General features: G+C 51.9%; 2 long non-coding RNA genes across 2 annotated transcripts in view; one reads left to right on the top strand and one right to left on the bottom strand.

The window, feature by feature from the left end:
- LOC105076305 (uncharacterized) overlaps positions 1 to 18,844 on the top strand; it is a 69,896-nt gene that overhangs the window by 14,065 nt on the left and 36,987 nt on the right. The window lies entirely within an intron of this gene.
- LOC123619701 (uncharacterized) lies at positions 1,701 to 11,208 on the bottom strand. Its single transcript, XR_006728360.2, has 3 exons — positions 10,524 to 11,208; positions 5,651 to 5,734; positions 1,701 to 4,712 (listed from the first exon to the last, which is right to left on the bottom strand). It is a non-coding gene; the product is annotated as an uncharacterized LOC123619701 (long non-coding RNA).

Genomic DNA, 18,844 nt, shown 5'->3' with positions numbered 1-18,844 from the left:
GCCTCTGCCCGGGAGAGGACTGGCCGTGGATTCCAGAGCGGGGCTGTGGTGGCTGCCGGAGCTGGTCCATGATACCAGCCTGGGCTGTGCTGAGCACGCGAATGGTGCTGACCTGGCCACAGGCCACCTTCAAAGAAGGAGCCCATTTGTGACAGAATCGGCTTGTGAGAAATGTGGAGAAAAGGAGGGAGACGTTCAACACATGGCCATCGATCGACTCTAACCACTTGCCATCATTTGAGATACTCCTGACGTATACAAGTTGTTAATAGCAATGATCCTGGACAGAAGAATTAAGGGAAAATTTAAGTCCTTGAAAATACATATTTCTCCAAGTTTTTTGCATTCTTTTTTATCAAACTATAGTCAGTTCACAATGTTGTGTCAATTTCTGGTGTATTTCTACAATTTTTGAATTTTTTGGACAAGAATGTATTTCTTTTATAAGCAGAAGAAGAGAGAGTATTAAATAGATAAAACCCAAGCTTAAAAGTACTTCCTCCCCAGTTAATTCGTGAGTGGGTCTCCAAAGCCGGAGGTGGTCGTTCCACTGGAGAAATTTATCCTGGAAAAATAATCAGAGATGCGTGCAAGGATTTGGCTTTAGGCATGTTCTCGATGGGACTACTTGTAACAGTGAAAACTGGGCATAACTAACGGTGCTGGGTTGGTTAAATAATTGTGCTGTACTCACACTGTGGGTATTAGTATTTTAAATGCTAGTATGTAAGATTTACGATGACATGGGTAACATTCAAGTCATTTCACTGGGGCACAAGGCAGGGCACTAAAGGTGTGTACTGTGTGATCCTACGCACATGGAACGAAAGTCTGGGAGCCTCTACGTGAAAGGGTCAACTGTGGGTATTTCTGAGTGGTCAGATTATAGACTTCTTGGATTTTGTGTTGTTTCTCTGAAAACTTCAAAGATTCTGTAATAAGTATGTATTTCTTTGTAGTCCTATTATAAAATAAGCCTTTTAAGATTTAAAAAAAAAATTCTACCCACCAAGTGGTGAGAGTAACAACGCGAACTCCTAGAAAAGTGGGGAGGTCACAGCCCCTGAGAGCAGGGTGGGTGTCCTAGACACAGAGCAGGCTGCTGTTCCCCGAGAACCGAGGCTGTGCCAGGATTTCCAGCGCGTCTCCCACCCTCGAGCTTCCTGTGAGGCAGGCACTTGTCCCTGCAGAGCTGGGCGCTGGGAACACTGTGCCACCCGAGGGGGCTGCGTGGTGGCCCTCAGGGCCCCGCCACCTGTCCTGCGGCCTCTGCTGCCTGGTTTCTGAGTCCTGAGGGGTCTGCCCAGAGGAAAACTGTCACTGGGATTTACATTTAGTCCTTTACTCTCCCCCACCCCCACCCGCCTTCTGAGCACCCGGGGGGTCTTGGCTACCACCAGGCTTCAGTGCCTCAGGTCTGAACTTCTCGAAGTGAGTCTTGGGAGGTTCTCTGAACTGGGTCGTCTGAGAGACATGCAATGAAGGTGGCCAGAGCTTTGGGGGAAATGGAGCTAGAAGCTTTAAAAACTGGAAAAGAAAAGGTTTGAAATTAGATTGGCTGGGGCGGGGAGGGGGGCCGTTGGCAGAATTGTTGTAAATTTTTTTTTCTTCCATTTCTGTTCGTGTTATTCTAATATTTACGTAATTTTAAAAATTTTTAAAGGAGATTAAAAAAATAAAAGAAACCATTTTCTGTATAATAAGAGAGTAAGTCAGGCACAGTTTATTCATCTGTCTGACTCAATAAATACTATTTTTAGGTACATCCCCTAATGAAGCCAATAGCAATCTCCTAAGTTGCCATTATATTACAAACAAATGTGTGACCTCAGATGCGACCCCTCAATGCAGTGAGAAGAGAGAAGCCCTGTGCACAAGGCACGCTGGACCTGCCCACAGTCCAGGCAGACGGCATTAGAGACCTGCAGTTAGACACGGTGGGCCGAGTCCAGACACTCCGTTGTGTCAGCTTTGTGGAGATGCAGTTCACATACCATACAATTCCCCTGTTGAAAGTGTGCAATTCAGTGGCTTTTAGTATATTTGCAGAGTTGGACAGCCATCACCACAATCAATTTTAGAACATTTTCGTCACCCCTAAAAGAAACCCCACACCCATTTCTTCCTCCCCACAAGGCCCCAGCCTAGGCAACCACTAACCTGCTTTCTATCTGTATAGATTTCCCTATTCCAGACATTTTATATAAATGGACTCATACAAAAGTGATCCATTGTGACTTCCGCTTGGCATAATGTTTTCAAAATTCATTCATGTTGTAGCGTGCATCCTTGCTTTATTTCTTTTTTTATCATTTAATAATAGTCCACTGTATGGCGATACTACATTTTGCTTATCTGTTCTTAGGTTGATGAACATTTGAGTTGTTTCCACTTTTTTTAGTTATTATGAGTAACTTTGCTTTGGACAGTCTCATTGTGTAAATGTAGGAGGGGCTTCAATATGGCGGAATAGAAGGACCCAAAGCTCACCTCCTCCCACAGATACATTGTGTGAATGGATGTGCCTAGACGTGGAATTGCTGGGTCATATGGTCTATGTTTAACTTTTTGAGGAACTATGAGACTGTTTTCCAAAGTGGCTGCACCATTTTACATTCTACCAGTAGTATGTGTGGTCCCAGTTTCTCCACATCCTTAACAACACTTGTTCCTGTCTGTCTTTTGATAATAGCCTCCAGGTGAGTATGGAGTAGTGCCTCTTTATGGTTTAAATTTATATTTCCCTGATAGCTAGTCATGTTGAGCATCTTTTCATATGCTTGTTGTATATCTTCTTTGGAAAAAGAAATGTCTATTTAGATCCTTTGCCCATTTAAATATTGAGTAATGTGTCTTTTTATTATAGATTGTAAAAGGCTTTTTTTATATATATTCTGGATACAAGTCTCATATCAAATACATGATATGCATATATTTTCTCCCAATGTGTAGGTTTTGTTTTCATGTTCTTGATGGTGCCATTTGATAAACAAAAGTTTTTAATTTTCATGAGCCCAATTTATTTTTCTTTTGTTACTTGTGCTTTTGGTATTATATCTAAGAAGGCTTTGCCTCATGAAGCTTTACCCTTATATTTTCTTCTAAGAGTTTTAAAATTTTAACTCTTACATTTAAGTCTATAATCCATTTTGAGTTAAGTTTTGTGTATGGTGTGAGGTAGGGGTCCAGCATCATTCTTTTGCATGTGGATATCCAGTTGTCCCAGCATCATTTGATGAAAAGACTCTTCTTGCCCCCTGCCCCTTGCATTGAGCTGTCTTGGCACCCTTGTTGAAGATCAGTTGATTACAGATCTGAGGGTTTATTTCTGAGCTCTCAGTTCTATTCCACTCATCTGCATGGCCACCCTTATGCCATTATTACACTTCATTACTTGATTACTGTAGCTTTGTGGAAAGTTTTGAAATTGGGGGATTTGAGTCCTCCATACTTGTTCTTTTTCATTTTCAAGATCAGTTTTACTCTTCTGGGCCCCTTTGAAATTCCATATGAATTTAAGGATCACCTCTGCAAAGAAGTCTGGGATTTTGATAGGCTTTTCATTAAATCTGTTCATCAGTTGGAGACATATTGCCATCCTAACAACAGTAAAGGTGCTTTTAAAGGTATAAACTGCAAGGATAGAGAGATGGGAGAAGAAACAGGTAGAACTCGGCCAAATGATAGAAACTATGTCCTGATGCCTGCAGAAAGGACCCAATAATGGGGCGTGAGCAGTTCAGGAAGGCACTGGATTTAGAAACACAGGGTTCCAAGGAGAGTGGGAGGGAGGTGCAGAGCTGAGATGGGCGATGGGCTGAAAGTCTATTGACAGAGCAGTTTGACCCTCCAGATTGACCCCCTGAAAGCCTGGTGGCAGCTCCTCCTTAAGGCAAGAGACTAGAGATTTGTTCTTTTCTAGGGCAGTGCCTTTAAAGAGGTTTGTGAACTGGTTTAGGTTGATAAGCTTTGTTACTAGCCCCAGTAAGATACAGGAAGTACAAGAAGTAAGAACAAGTGTTTAGAATTTTTAGAGAAACTGGAAATTGCCTCAGCATGCAGGTGCATGCTCAGTGGGTTCTTCTTGCTGAACCGGATACGGGCCAGTCTGGATGTCTGACCTCCTACCATGAGTCACGAGAGGTGGGTCACGTGTACTGTCATGTGTGGTAGAACTCTGTGTGGGTCCTGATGATTGGAAGATTAACAACTGGTCCTTCAGCACAGATTATTTGAGAAGCATGTTCTAGAGGCCGACAGGTCAGTTGTATGTGTAGTTGGGAGAGGGTTGAGGCCCCTGGCTGCAAATCTGCATTCTGAACAGTGGGATATCCAGCCTTCCTTCCACCCTCGTTCAAGAAAACTGTCAGCTAGGTGTATGCCCTCCCCCCACACTTTTCCCCAGGCAGGGGTCTAGAAGATTCTCATCAGAAAACACTTGATAACCCAGAGAGAAGACTTTTAAACACTGACATTTAGAAGCCCCCTTAGAAAAAGCTGCTTGGTACCCATCTCTGTGTCCCTACAGTGAAGATCTTCAGTGGACAAGATATACCTGTGCACATCAAGCTTAAAATAAACTTTAAACACTCTTGGCTTTCGAGTAGGCTTCCCACTAGTGTGACTCAGAGTCCATGAGATTCAAAAGGGTAGAATGAAGAGCTTCTCTGTCTGTCACTGCTTAGTTCCTCTTCCAGTGAGCTGTTCGGCCTCTATTTAATACAAATAGAAAGTTACATAGACCATGAAAAGGAAATCAGAAACACAGGAAAAGGGAAAAGAATGTAGAGACAATAAAATTCAAAAACGGAAAATAATAAGAACATCCCTGGAGACAGAAGAGAAGCTGTTACGTCGACGAGGAGCAGCACCCTGTTTTAAAAAGGCGTATCCCAGGATGGCGGAAGGTTGGCTTCCAGCAGACCTTGAGCCGCGCGGCGCACCCACAGGCGCCACGACGGCTCCCAGGCTGGCCATAGAAGGCCAAAAAGCAGGCAGGAGGGTGGTGTTTCCTGGAAATTCCTGCCCCTTCCCCAAAGGAGTTGGAGTAATCCTCCTCCTCATTAGCATATGAAGTTACCCAGCCCGTGAAACCCACCAGCTCCCACCTCTTGGTGGCTCTCTCTCTTGCCTTCTGAGACGGCCCGCACTTTTACTTTACTTTAAGCTGAACACCCCACACCTCTCCGTCTCTCTCCCTCTCGCCTTCCTGAGGTGGCCCACACTCTGCCTATGGAGTATGTGTCTCTTAAACATACTTGCTTTCACTTTAAAAGAATAAAATAAAATAAAATTTAAAAAAAATGAAAAGGAATATTCCAAAAGCAAAAAAAGAGAACATTTGGAAATATAAAATATGAAATAAAGATATAAATATTTAAAGGTTTTTAATTTTTTATACAATTTTTAAAGGTTGCACTGCATTTACAGTCATTACAAAATACTGGCTGTATTCCCCGGGTTGTAAAGTACATCCTTACAACCTGTCTTACAGTCAATAGTTTGTACCTCTCACTCCCCCACCCCTATATTGCCTCTTTAAAAGTTGTATAAAAAATAAAAAATTTTTTTAAAAAGGAAGATAGGAGGTCAGAAAGGAGTTGTAGCATGGAACTTGACTTAACGGAATATAGTCTCAAAATGTACTGACCTTTAGGGTTTTGAATCCCACACAATCGCAGTTCAGGAGTTGTGTTCGGTTTTTAATCCAACTTATTTCACATGTTCAAATCTCCTAGGAAAGAAATGTATAAATATGTAAAATTCAGCTTGAAAACTTAGAAAAAGAAGTTTATGAACTCTCACAGGAAGTAAAACAAAGGGATGGAGATGGGAGATTGGATACAGAAGAAAAGAAGACTGAAGGGTCTCATCAGGAGAAATAACTGAATAAATAATCAAAAAAATTATTTTCTAGAGCAGAAGGATGTAAGTTTCCGGGTCTGAAGGGCTCATCCAGGGCCCAGGATAATGAGTGGGGAGAGAGCCCCGCTCCAGGGCGCTTCACTGTGAACTCTGACAACCCCGGAGGTCAAAGAGAGAAGAACCTGAAAACCTTCAGACGTGGGACACAAAGGACAGAGGACTGAGACGGCCTTGGACTTCACAACAGCCACCCTGGAAGCTCCAATTCTGTCCTCGGGGAACCCGTCAACGAAGTGTGAAGACGTTTTCAGTCACCTTAGGAAGCAGAAGTTGTGCTCGCTTTGCTCACTTTCTTAGGAAGTTCCTGGAAGATGAGCGTGACTTAAACAAGGAGGAGAGCGGGGAAGACGAGGGCACGGGGTCCTCAGCACCGTGGGGAGAGTTGCTTGGCACCAGTAAGAGCAGAAGGGATGCAGGGAAAATGAAGCAGTGACACAGGCGCAGGAGGAAGCAGTCAAGACCCCGGGAGGGTCCTCCTTGGCTCTAACTCCTCCTGACGCCCGTTTCTTAGTGGCTTTGTGAGACGTGTGACATCCTTGTGATCAGTTCCTCTTCCTGCTTAACCAGTTCACATTGGATTTCAGTCGCTTGCAACCCGATTGTTCCTCCTGGTACCTTCACTCCTCAAACAGTTAGAACCAGTGGCTTCAGGAACACCTGGGAGCTTGCTAGAAATGCAGGCTCTCAGGCCCCGCCCAGACCTACTCAGCAGAACCTGCATTTTAAGCAGAACCCAGGCGGTGGATATGCACACTTGCGTCCGGGAAGCACTGTCCTGACATGAGAGCCACGCAAGGCTGGGCGCTGGGTGGGTCAAAGACAACGCGCGAAATCCCTGAGCCCACAGTGAGTGCTCTGTAGGTTGCTCCATAGCTGGTGGTGGTGATGGGGGAGAACTGGGAGGACTTTGGGATGACGGTCTCAGGAAGAGTTCCTGGGATCGTGGCAAATGGCGGCTCTGAACCAAACGGCAAAGACAGGCACACAGCGGAAAAGGTGGAAAGCACGTTTATACGGGGGAACGGGTTTCAGCTGTCCTCCCAGAACCTGTCAGGTCAGTCAGCCCAGGTGTCGACATGGGAAACGGGAGAAAAGCACCTCTCAGGTGTGGCAGTTGGCTGTGAGTGAGTGACAGACACTCAGCACCCGGGGTGACGCCGGCGTGGGGTGGGGGTGCTGAGCTAACGCTGCCTTTTCAGCCGAGCAGGCGCCCGCCCCAGCTCTCAGGAAGCAGGGCGGGAGGAAGTGGCCCGAGAGAGCAGCTCCTAAGTGCTTTTTCAGACAGGAACCTGTGGCCCATAGGACCCGGGGGTTGGGGGGAGCGGAAGGGGAATGGGAACAGGAGGAGGCTGGGGGCCCCCTGTGGGGGTCGGGGTAGGAAATCGCAGCCCACTCTTGGCAGGAGCGAGGCTGCCTCTCGCACAGTTTTCCCGGCTCCAGGCCTTTTGACTTGCAGCCACCTTCTCTGTGTGGGGGGTTCCGTTGACTTTCCAACGCTGAGCAAGTTTGAGTAAAAGCTGGGGTTTTAAGGAAGTTTAAAGGAAGAGGAGATGTGCTTGTAGAAAGCCGGTGTCCCATCTCGGCCCTCGTGTGTGCAGATGGAAGACCATCATCCCAGGTCCGTCTGTCCGTGGAGTTACTGGTCATTGCTCTCTTGTCCAGCAATTGTGCGGCACTGCACTCAGCCCCGGCAGGTGATCAGAGAAGCACCCCAGCCTTTTGATAATTTGCACAATAGAGTCCCCAGTCCCCTTTAGAATTCAGCAAGGCCACTATTACCCTGGTTTTTTTTTTTTTTTTTTTTTAATGGGGGAAATGCTGTTTGAACCTGGAAGATCACTCAGTTCAGTTGTAGCCAAAGAGTCTGAGGCCCCAGTGGACCCCTAGCTCAGCTCTTTCTGCTCCCAGCTCTCCTGCCTCACCTTAGACATCAGCTCCAAAGTCCACCTTGCGTTTCTAACTCCCCACGGTCATTTTACATACCCTCCTGCCTCCCCTATTCCAACACTGGAAGGCACAGAGTCAGTGCTGTTGAGTGACTGGCATTGGCCCCTCTGGCAGCTCCTTTCTTGCCCAAAGCGTGGTGCTGGGACGGTGGCGAGTGCTCCTCCAGCAAAGCCACAGCTGCCATTGCACAGTGACTCACTACCCCATCCGCTGACGCCAACCAAGCCTCTTGACTGGCAAGGAATTACTGGTGAGCCGGATGCCCGCGGCTGAAGATAAGGCCAAGCCAGTGGCAGAGAGGAGGGATCAGTGAGCACAGCCCGTCATGGGCTCCTGCGCCACATGCAGTCGGTGCTCCACGCTGGCTGCAGCTGGATTAGCTGCTCCCCGGGCCGGGGTTGCTAGGCAGGAGCACACGTGGGTCCAGCGCCAAAGGAAATGACGTCAGCTCCCCTCTTTGGCAGCCTGCACTTTGGCTCCAAGAACCGCAGCCCTGAAAATCACCCCTTTCGAGAACTCGGTGTCATAACGCTCACTTCTGCAATCTGTCTCAAGAACTTCCTGTTCTGCACCCTGAGTGCAGAGAGGGGAAGAGGCACTTCCCGGATGTGGTGGCAGAGAGCAGGGGGTTTCAGCTGTCACTGGTGTGAACTGGCCCAGCCTGTCTTCCTCAGCTGTGCCCACGTCGCGTTCCCCTCAGGCCTGCTACAGCTCTTCCTCGGTGATAACCTTCCAAAGCCACAGGCAAGACAGACAGACGCCTCCGTAAGTCCCCAGGAACCAAGGCCATATGGCTCCATGTAGGTCGTTGTCCCCTGACATCTACTTGGCCTTGCAGAGCGGTGGAGTTGTTGACTCCACGTTTGACTGGAGTGCGGACGTTGTAAGGAGTCATCTTTAACCACGTGCACAAGGCAACATCCTTGGGGAGAAGCAGCAGCTCGAAAGAGCCTGGATCCCCAACACGCAGGAGCCACCATGTCCCTCCTGCTCTGTTTGCACCGAAACTGCTACACGTGGAGAGAAACTACCATCCTGCCTCAGTCTTTACTCTCTGGGGTCTGGTTACAGCAGCCAAACGTGTGTCCTGACTCACACGGCCCCTCTGGGCTGTCAGGGCAGTCACAGGTTCCCCTTCTCCGAGATCCCCCTGCTCCACTCACCCTGGAAGTGAGTGAGATTGTATTTATGAGATTGTCAAGTGGCCTAAGGATGCCCAGCCCATCTGGCTGTGGCTGAGCGGACTCGGGGCCAGCATCCCATCCAGGCAGGACCAGTCAGATTCCCTCTCCCCTGGCTTTGGAAATGAGATCACTGTTGCTTTTCAGCCCATGCTGATTACACGAACCAAGACGCACACGCAGGAGCAGACGTGAGAGGCAGGCCAGGCGGCCCGGGAGAGGCAGAGGGCAGGGGGCTGTCCGGGTCGGCACTGGCGTCCTGGTTCCTGCTTCCGGGCCTTTGTGTGGGCTCCCTGACCACCCTGCCCACGGCTGCTAGGAGCCACCCTGCCACCCTGTAATAAATCCCCTCTGCTGGGCTTAGGTGCTTAAGGCTCATTTCTGTACCTGTAACCAAAAATGCTGAGTCTCCTCTGATCCTTGTAAAGCTCTGTGCATCCTCATAAACCGGGGGGACCTGCGCCAATGCAGCCCCCCAATCCTTTCATCACTGTGATGATAGACGCATCAGAGGTGAACTGAACGGATGGATAGACTGATCGCTAGCAAACCAATCCATGGGCTTTCCAAGAGTTACCAGGCAGGCCTCATGGAACTGCAGAATCGAGGTGGAAGAGACGAAAGGTGGTCATGGAAGTTAGTGACGCACCCAGCACCACGCAGTCCGGTGGCAGAGCCCAGACGGGACCCTGGCCCTGGCCTGGGCCCCCCAGGGTTCCTCCTCACCCCCTCTCCCCTGCCACCCCTGGCTGGCCTGACTTGGGGTGCTGAGCCACCAGGAGCAGCTCCCACCTGCTGGCAAACAAATGCCCCATGACAGCTGTGTCAAGCCTGCCGTTTCTGCGGCTCCGAGAAAAAGGCAGACGGACCCTCTTCTCTTGTTTCCGGGTCACTCTCTCTACTTGTAATTTCACCTTGTATTTGAAAGCATAGATGGCTTTTCTTCTGCGGAAGGGGGAGCGAGTGAGCCTCCACTGCGTGCCAGGCTTGGCGCATGGCACTTTCCAAGGTGCTGTCCCATTTATACCCTCCAAGAACCCATTTTCCAGGAGAGGAAAGGGTGGTTAGGGATGAGCAGCAACTGGCCCAAGATGCACGGGCGGTGAGGGTGGGACCAGGGCAGGCATCGCCGGTCTGGCTGGAGAGCCCAGGTCTCTGATGCCATATCGTACTCCTCCTGAAGTCCACCCCTCCCCATCTTTTTGCCTTTACTTCCCAGCCTTCTCCAAGGGCACATGCTCCAGGGCCGGGCTGTGGGCCAGGGCGGTGAGGAGGGAGGTGCCCCGGGAGGCTCAGCTCAGCAGGTGGCACTCTTCCCTCGAGGTCCTGCCCCGCCTTTCCTCCCTCAGGCCTGCCTCCCCCTCGCCCGCGGCCACGCGACCTCCTCCACCCCCAGAGCTTCTTTAGTGCCCAGACCCCAGACTGGATTTCTGCCTCCCTCTTATCCATAACAGAGGGCATCTTGCTTACCCCTCCCGAGGGCTGCCTTCTTCAGAGAAGTCCTTGAGTTAGCGCGTTGCTTCCTCCGAGGAGGAAGCGGGCCTCAGACCTCAGGGCCCAGCCTGCCTGCTTTTCGGGCTGAGTTTGCACCCAGAGCTGAGTGTCTCTCACTCGGGTTCCCAGCGGCCTGAGGGCAGGACTGTGTCTTCACACGCTGGGCACTCGGCGGGAGGGAGGCAGGCACTGTCAGCGCCCACAGGAAAACAAACACTCTCCTGCAAAGGCTGGAATCCGCCTGGTTAGGGGAGGCTGTGGTCCTGAGCCTGGGGCCTTGACCTCTGCCATGCAGCACACACTCCCTGATGGTACCACGGGGCCATGCAGGGGCTCCAGGGAGATTCTTTGAAGAGTCAGGGGTGAGCAGCTGTGCAGGAGGGTGTGTGTGTGTGTGTGTGTGCGCGCATGGAGGAAGCAGCCCTTTCTGGTTTCATCGCGATAATAGAGATGATGATCCGTGGTTGTTGCTCTCTTCTGATAAACGAGTGATTCTCAAAGGAGACCAGGAAGGCATGTCGGACTCTCAGGGGTCAAAGTGATAAATGCAAACGTGTATTTATCAAAAGAAGCATGATTTAAATTTTTTTTTTAATTTTCATACAATTTTGAAAGGTTGCTTTCCAGTTACGGTTATTACAAAACACTGGCTGTCTTCCCCAGGTCGAACAGTACCTCCTTGAGCCTGTCTTACACCCACTCGTCTGTACCTCCCACTCCAGAGGCATCATGTTTTAACAGGACTGACTCTACCCTTGAAAAGGCTGTACCTGTTTCCAGTTCTTTACTCTCCCTGAAGAAATTCTTACCCTTCAAAGCCCAGCTCGACTGGGAAGCCTTCCTCAGCCCCGTGGGCTAAGTTTATCCCTCTTTCTCAATCCCCCCGAAGCATTGGGTTCACCTGCCAGCACAGCGTGTACCATGGGGTATTGCAGAGGGCCACGTGGAGACAGCCCACGGGCTGCAGAGAAAACGTGCCCCACATGACCTCCTCTGCGCGTTTCAGGATCCGCTGGCGGGCAGTGCATACGGGTTGGGAGGTGGTGTGGGGGGAAGGACTGGAAAGGGAGGCAGGCTCTCCGAGAGACGGGTGTCCATCACAGGCTGTATCCAGGGTGAAGGGCCGCAGAGTTCTTTTCAGGGGATGGGCTAAAGGTGGACTGGTCAGAAGAAGCTGACGAGGTTTCGTGGGGGCAGAGGAAAGGTCTCAGGAAGGAAAAGGATTGGTTCAAGGGGATTTCTGGGTGTGGAAACCCGAAGCACGCTGCCATTCTGAGTGGTTGCCCTGCCGGAATGGGAGATGAAGTTCTCCAGAGAGAGTAGCTCTGGGAACAGACTTGAACTCCTCCGGGAACTGAAGCTGGAGGGAAGTGGGAAACAGGGGCAGTGACGATGCCCTGATGGCTGGGGTCAGCTCTGCTGGCTGCACTGAGCAACCAGGCTGTGTGCCTGTGCAGTACTAGCCTCCCTCCAGACGCCTTGCGTTCTGCTGATTAATTATGGATTGCATAAAAGAGAAGAGGGCTGTGTGTCGGTTCAAGGGCTTGACCTTGAGAGGACCCGTGTCTGCAGCCTTGGGTGGCAGCAACACCAAGTTTTCAGGGACGGAACTCCAGAAAGTCATCCGTGTGCGTGCTCTCTTCTGGACGGTGACCATGTAGGCTCTGGTCTCAGGGCCAGTGACAACGACAGGGCTACGATTTCACCAGGAAACCCACCCCCATCCCGTCTCCAAATAGGAAGGAGGCCAAGGTGCTGAGATCAGGGGCTTCTTGGCTGTGATGTGGGCCTTTCTCCTGACTTCTCGATTAGAAGCAAGACTTCTGGACAGTGTAAGGAAACTGCATGGTACCCTCCTCCCTCATACCTTTGAGATTTGTCCAAAATGGATACCTCCCTTACAGCAGCCTCTTCTGTGACCCCTTTGTGGAGATAAGAACCCCTAGTCATGCCAATGAAGGATGAAAAAGCCCCGGATGCTTACCAAAATAAATGCAGCATGTCTCTGGCACTTGCAGCGCTAAAACTGCCCGCATTCCATGAAGAGTGTGGTCAGCCCTGCTGCTGTCCTGGGCCCCCTAACCTAGGAGGGTTGTCGTGAAGACTGGTCCATGCCTAGGTGGCGTCCGAAGATGCTGGGGACAGGCGTGTCCCTGGCAAAGGCTCCCCAGGCTCCTTCTTTCCAAGTCAAAGCCCCAGCCCGAGCTGGGGAACCCTCTCTAACAACTGCCTCTCCACACCCACCACCCAGAGTCCCCCTGCTCCAGCCCTGTCTTCACCTGCCAGGGCGGGTGTCCCGGCCGAAGCACCGCCGTTCACCCCCACCACCCCACCCCGGGTGTGTAGTTAAGGGCTGTCTGTGAAGCTCTCAGGCTCCTTGGGATGAAAGGACCCGTCTGGCCCCTGTGCTTTTTCTCACAGCTCCCTGAGTCTCCAAGGAGGTGGCTGCAGTCAGAGGCTCACGGGGTCCCCGGCCCCGGGGGCACCGGTGGGTTCTCTGTCCTCTGCTGTCTCCCCAGGGTGTTCCGATTTCTTCATCTCGGCTCTCTGTTGAGCTGCAGAGGTTGGGCAACTACTGTGGGGCCGCAGGGCCGAGGGAAGGGCTTCTGCTTCACAAATTTATCTGCAGCCACTGCCGGAGAGAGGCCTTGGTCACCACCAAGCCCGGCCTTACCCTGGCTCTGGTCACTTCAGCTCTGGGCGTGGCCAGTCAGGAGGCTCCTGCACACAGACCTCCCATGGGGAGGCAGTGCTGTGCTGGGTCAGCGACCTTGACCTTTACCCCAATAAAATGAGGGCTAGAACAGTTCCTCCCTCGCAGAGATGCTGCAGGGATTAAATAAGGTAGTTCGTTTAAAGGGCCAGCCTTCAGTCAGTGCGAGCACCGTGGTTCTTTTCTGAGAGCCAGTGTCCACTGTAGCCCTGCGCTCACCCTGTGCACGGCGGGCAGTGAGTCTTCCTCCGATAGCCAAGGCCCGCGCCTTTCCTGCCTGGGCCTAGGGGACAGGGTATAAAGGTGCAGAAGTGCCCCGAGTTCACCTGATTTGCCTCTCCAGACAGGACTGCTGAGGGCCTGAAGGTCTGGCCTCACCTTCTTAAGGACCACTTTGTTTTCCTTTGCCCAGTTTAAGTGATTAGGTAGTTTAAGTCGGTCACCGTCTTCAAGGTCTTTTCCTTTCTGGAGAGAAGAATTAGACGCTGCCACTTTCTGGCCAGGAGGCGTGACCCAAGTGCATCAGAAAACTGGGCTTGGGGCGGGGTGGGGCGGGGGTTGTGGCCTGAGCCTCCCTCCCTCACTGCCGTCCTCAGGGATGGAAATGCACAGCTGGGCCTCCTCCTTTATCTTGTCCTGCCCAGTTCAGGGCAGAGCTTCGGGATGAGAAAAGGAAGGGGAGGGACCCCACACAGGAGCTCACTTCTCTTTTCCAAATCCCTGCCCCCTTCCCACCCCCCTCCTTTCCCACTATCAGAAGAAAGAACAAAGCTGCTAGAAATGGCCAACATCCTCTCCTCTCACTGCCTCCTCCTCTGCTCCTCTGCTCCATCCTCTCCTCTGCTGCCTCCGCCTCCGGCCTGTGGGAGGGAGTAGGGTGAGAGGCAGCAGGGTGGGAGCCACCACGTCCCTTTGCAAAACGCCTCCAGGCCCTTGTTTCAAAACCTCCAGAGCCACGCTTGCATATGATTTGCATGTGATTTACACATTAGTGAGATGGTTCCTCGAAAAGCTCCACTGAGTGGGAAGAAGCATCCTCAGCACGGGGCGTGTTTTGCCCCCGGCTTCTAGGTCTCCATGGTTTCCATCCGGGACATTCCTTCTCCGCTCCGTCATCATGGCTGGGTCGTGTAGGTGAATCCTGCCATTGATCTGATTTGTGAAATGGGAGTAATAATCCCGTCCTCTGCGCGGGCTTATCGTGAGGATTTAAAATTGAGATGTTAGCTGCAAAGGCACTTCATAAACTGTGAGGAAGAGGTGGACATTTCAGCTGTTACTTGTTTCTATTTTTTATTTCCTGTTTATTTTTCCTTTCCCCTTAACAGAGGCGCTGGGGAGTGAGCCCACGCCTCGTGCGCACCGAGCGCGGAGCACACGCTCTGCCACTGAGCTGCGGCCCCCACCCCTAGATGGTAATGTTACTAAGATTATTCGGTGAACAGCAGCCTGAGGGATAAAGCATTTTCCAAAGGTGACTGGGGAGAATCTGACTTACTGACTCAGTGCTGCGCTGAGTAAAGGCCCCCACCCCCCCCACCTCACAGTTTTCTAAGGTGCTGGAGGGCGGCACCCCTCTGCTGTCAGCAGGCCTGTCCCGGGCATAGGAAGTCCCTGCGGGGCAACGACTGCAGCGTGGTTACAAGTCCTGTGGGAAGTCAGCGGCGGGGGGGGGGGGGGGTAGCGGTGGGAAGCGTTGAGAAGGCTGTGCTATTCTTCGACTCTAGAATATTCCTGCAGGAAGGAATTTAGTGCTCAGTGGGGCCCAACCCCTCCATCTTACAGATGGAGAAACTGAGGTTCAGGGCGGGGTGTGGCTTGCTCAAGACTCCCGCAGGCTTGGGTTCGCAGTCTAGGTTGACCCCAAGAAAGTCAGAGGGATAGCGCTGTGGCCTGAAGCCCTGCTCGGTCACAGCACTGGGCTCTGGGGGGACAGTGGTGTTGGATCAGGAGCTGAACTGCCTCTCACCCCAGACGTTCCGTCACAGTCTGCAGAGAAGAGAGGCTCTCAGCCTCCCGGGAGCAGAAGGCAAACATACTTGGTTCAGGGGAGCCCTTGAGAAAGTGATAGGGTGGGGAAGAACGCGCCTTCCTCGTCTCTTGCCTCGAGCCCAGACTCCCAAGCTGCCAAGCTCTTAGAGAGCCCTGCTCGGTGCAGAAAATCAGGTCTCATGTCTTCTGGGCAGAGTCACGTGGGCCCCATGGACTAAAGGTCCACCGAAAAGTCAGGCTTCTTTCCAACGAGGGGGCAAATGCAAACCCCAGCTTGTTCATGAGCCCCACCGGGGTCCAGGTAGGGAGTGGAGGGGGGCCAACAATGTCTTTGGAGGGAGAATGACATTTCGTTCTGGAGGGAGGACACCTGTTCTCAGGACCATTGGATTTAACTCACAAGTTCTTGTTCGCAGTCCACGACGAGTCCAGCCTGGAGCCGGGCACTTGGGGTGGAGGGGACCAACAGCATCTGAGATTCATTGGCCCCTGCTTGCTGGGGGTGTACGACTCCCACGTGGGAGTTGGAAGAGACAAGGCAGAAGCTGTGCTTGAGGCCACAGAAGAGATGCTTGGAAGGAATGGAGAGTCCGTGTGGAACCGCTGGGTTGGGGAGGGCGGCGTGGAGAAGGGAGCCCTACCTGAAGGGAGTCCTCTTGGGTTAGGAGGCGAGTTGGGGCGGGAGCATGTTAGGATGGAGAGCGGCTGGGCAGAGAAGGGAATGAGAAGAGGAACTGACCCTCTCCAGCCTCCTTGGTACTCAGGCTGTAAGCTAGACTCCAGTTTGAAGGGACAAGTGTCCCTGCCCTCACGGGCGGAGTGTTGTCCCTGGAAGGTGTGGCAAAGATGCTCCCGGGCTCCTGCTAACCCTAACTGCCGGGCTGTGCCTGGGTTTACGGGGACCCCTAGCGTGCAGGGCTAGCAGAAGAATGTCGTCCTGACGTGGACCCGAGCGTCCTGAGCCCAGCTGGCCTCCTGGGGCCTGATTTTGCAAAGCAGTCCCCACCTCAGGGTATGGATTCAGACTTGGCTGTGAATCTTCTCTCTGAGGCCATTAGTGACTGTGTGGCCTTGGCATTAGCTCTCCAAGCTGCAGTCTCCTCTTGTGTAAAATGAAGGTGATAATGAAGTCATTCCTTCCTTCAGGTGCCCTCTGGAGGCGCCATAGTGAGAGAGAGGATGGGTGTGGGTGTGGGAGAGGGGCAGTCCCGGCGCTAATGGGAGACTGGACGCCCCAAGAGCATCCTACAAAGATCCCAGAGGGAGACGACCTGCGTTCTGGGATGAAGCACCCACCAGGAGCTGCATTTTCTAGACCACAGCCTCCTCATTTGTGAAGTGAAGGGCTTACATCCAACCAGCGATTCCCACTTTGCGGGAGGGCAGAGGGTCCTCAGTTACAGCATGGGGTCCTTAAAACCAGAGGCATGCTAGACGCTGCCTCTAGCCCAGATAAAGAAGTCACCTCACGCGCAGGCGCTGTGCTGTTTCTCTAGCACACAGCTGTAATTTTTATAATTAACATTTAAAGTGACTGCTGTTACTGCTGTAATTAAAAAAATACATTTAAAAAGGATTATTGAATGCATGTAGCTTTCTCTCAGCGTGTAGTTTTTCATTCACAGGCGCTAACAGTACAGTTACGGTGACTTGGAGGAATCCAGGAGCGCTTCTGAAGTTTTAAAGAGGCACAAGCTTGTAGAGTTTGGCCCCTGCGGGATCAGATGGGAGGCACACTCAGCATTCCCTGGACCGGCCCCTGCTCCATCCTGACCACGCAGCCCTCTCGCTGCCCAGCCTCAGTCCCCGGGGACAGAGAGCAGAGTCTGGGATGGGCTCTCCTGCAGCGGTGAAGACAAAGTGGCAGGGAGGACAGGTGAGAAGGGTAGGGTTACTTGAGGAAGGACAGCTTTCGTAGGAAAACCTGGGAAGGGCTGAGGATTCCACCCGTGTGCAGTCCTGCTGGAATCGGTGACCTGTCACTTCCCTGCGTTTGCCATTGTTTCCCGCCTCGCACATGCTTGCCGCATGTGGGCAGTGGGCGGGGCTGGAATGTCCTAGGGGCCCCAACACCCAGGCCCCACCTTTATCCGCCAGGAAAATGCTTTGTGTTGTTCTGTTTAACTTTTCGGGAGGTCACAGACCCATTAAGAATCTGATAAAGGTTACAGACTCTTGTTCCAGAAAAAAAAGGAGCCACACCTACACGTGTGATTTCCACACACTATTTCAGCGGGTCCACCGCCCCCTGAGGTCTCCGTGGACCTCCCTGGGCCTTCAGGGACCCGTGGGGAATCCTGCTCTCCTGTGGGCTGCTTTCAGTAAATTTAAATTTAACACAGCATTGTAAATCAGCTAATCAAAAAAAAAAAAAAAAAAAAAGAAAGAATGAAAAAAGAAAAGAAAAAAGTTCCAACAGAAAAAGAAGTTTAGATTTACCTTCTCTTTGTTTTCCACAGCTCTAAGCTCTGAAGTCCCACAGGGCTGTGAATGGGACCTCCAGGTGTCCCATTTCCCAAACTGCCCCTACAGGCTCCCTAGGCTTGGAAGACCGCTCAGACCCAGGCTGCAGGCCCTAAGGGCAGTATGACACCTGCAGCCCTCACCTGGGGGCCAGGCTCTCTGGGTGGCTGGTGCCAGGGGAGTGGAGCCAAGAAAGGGGCTTAGGAGCAGAGTCCAGCTGAGGGGCAAGAATCTCCCCATCTTAAAACCTGTGGGCCTGCAGCCCTGTGGTCCCTGACGTGAAAAGCAGGTCTCATTGCTGGGAAGGACCCCCAGCTCCCACCCACCTCCCAGTGCAGCTGTCCGTTCCCCTCTGGGTCCTGTGTGAAGACAGCTGCTCTGGGCTCTCCTGCCTGCCGGGACAGCCCACTCAGCCTGCTCAGTCAGTACTGCGAGGCCCCGAAGGAACCAGCCAAAAGCAGGGAGGGCTTTTTCCCATCACACAAGACAGCGCTCTGAATGGAAAAGCCCAGTGGCCATTTCCCAGCTTGGGCTCGAGCTCAGGGCATCCATCCTTAGACTCGGCTCATATGCATCCTGTGCCCTGGGATGACTGAGAGGGCAGGAGGTCTGGAGGGGCCAGGGGACACCAGCAGGTCCACCGGGGCAAGTCTGGGCTGCCAGGCCTGGCCAGGGAGCCACAGCTCCCACCAGGCAAGGAGATAAATTCCCCAAATACCAGGATGTTGGGCATATTTCAGAGAGTGAAATTCACTGCTGTAGCAGCCCTTCCTCTCCCCATACCCTGAATTCTGGATCCTGTCCTTTTCCTCCGCGATGAACTGTGCAAATGATGCGTTGCCTTCCACAGTCCTGCCCTGCTGGGGTCACGTCCCTCTCGGCTTTCCAGGACCCCAGACGTCTGGTTGTCTGGATACCCGTGCAAGTTACCTGTGCAAGCTGTGTAACAGTATGCGCACCTCGAAGGCAGACTGGCAGCGGAGGGCCCTATGCATTCAGCTCTGCCCACTTGACTATTTTATTCTTTGGTTTTAAAAATTAATTTATCCAGTAAATATTTATGGAACCCTAATTAGCTTAGGATGACAAGAGTATGGCAGGCATGGGGACGTGGAGATGTATTAGGATG

The sequence above is a fragment of the Camelus bactrianus genome, chromosome 34, assembly GCF_048773025.1.
Source record: "Camelus bactrianus isolate YW-2024 breed Bactrian camel chromosome 34, ASM4877302v1, whole genome shotgun sequence".
NCBI lineage: Eukaryota > Metazoa > Chordata > Mammalia > Artiodactyla > Camelidae > Camelus > Camelus bactrianus.
The sequence above is the reverse complement of the archived record's forward strand: the minus strand, read 5'-3'. Positions and strand labels throughout refer to the sequence as shown.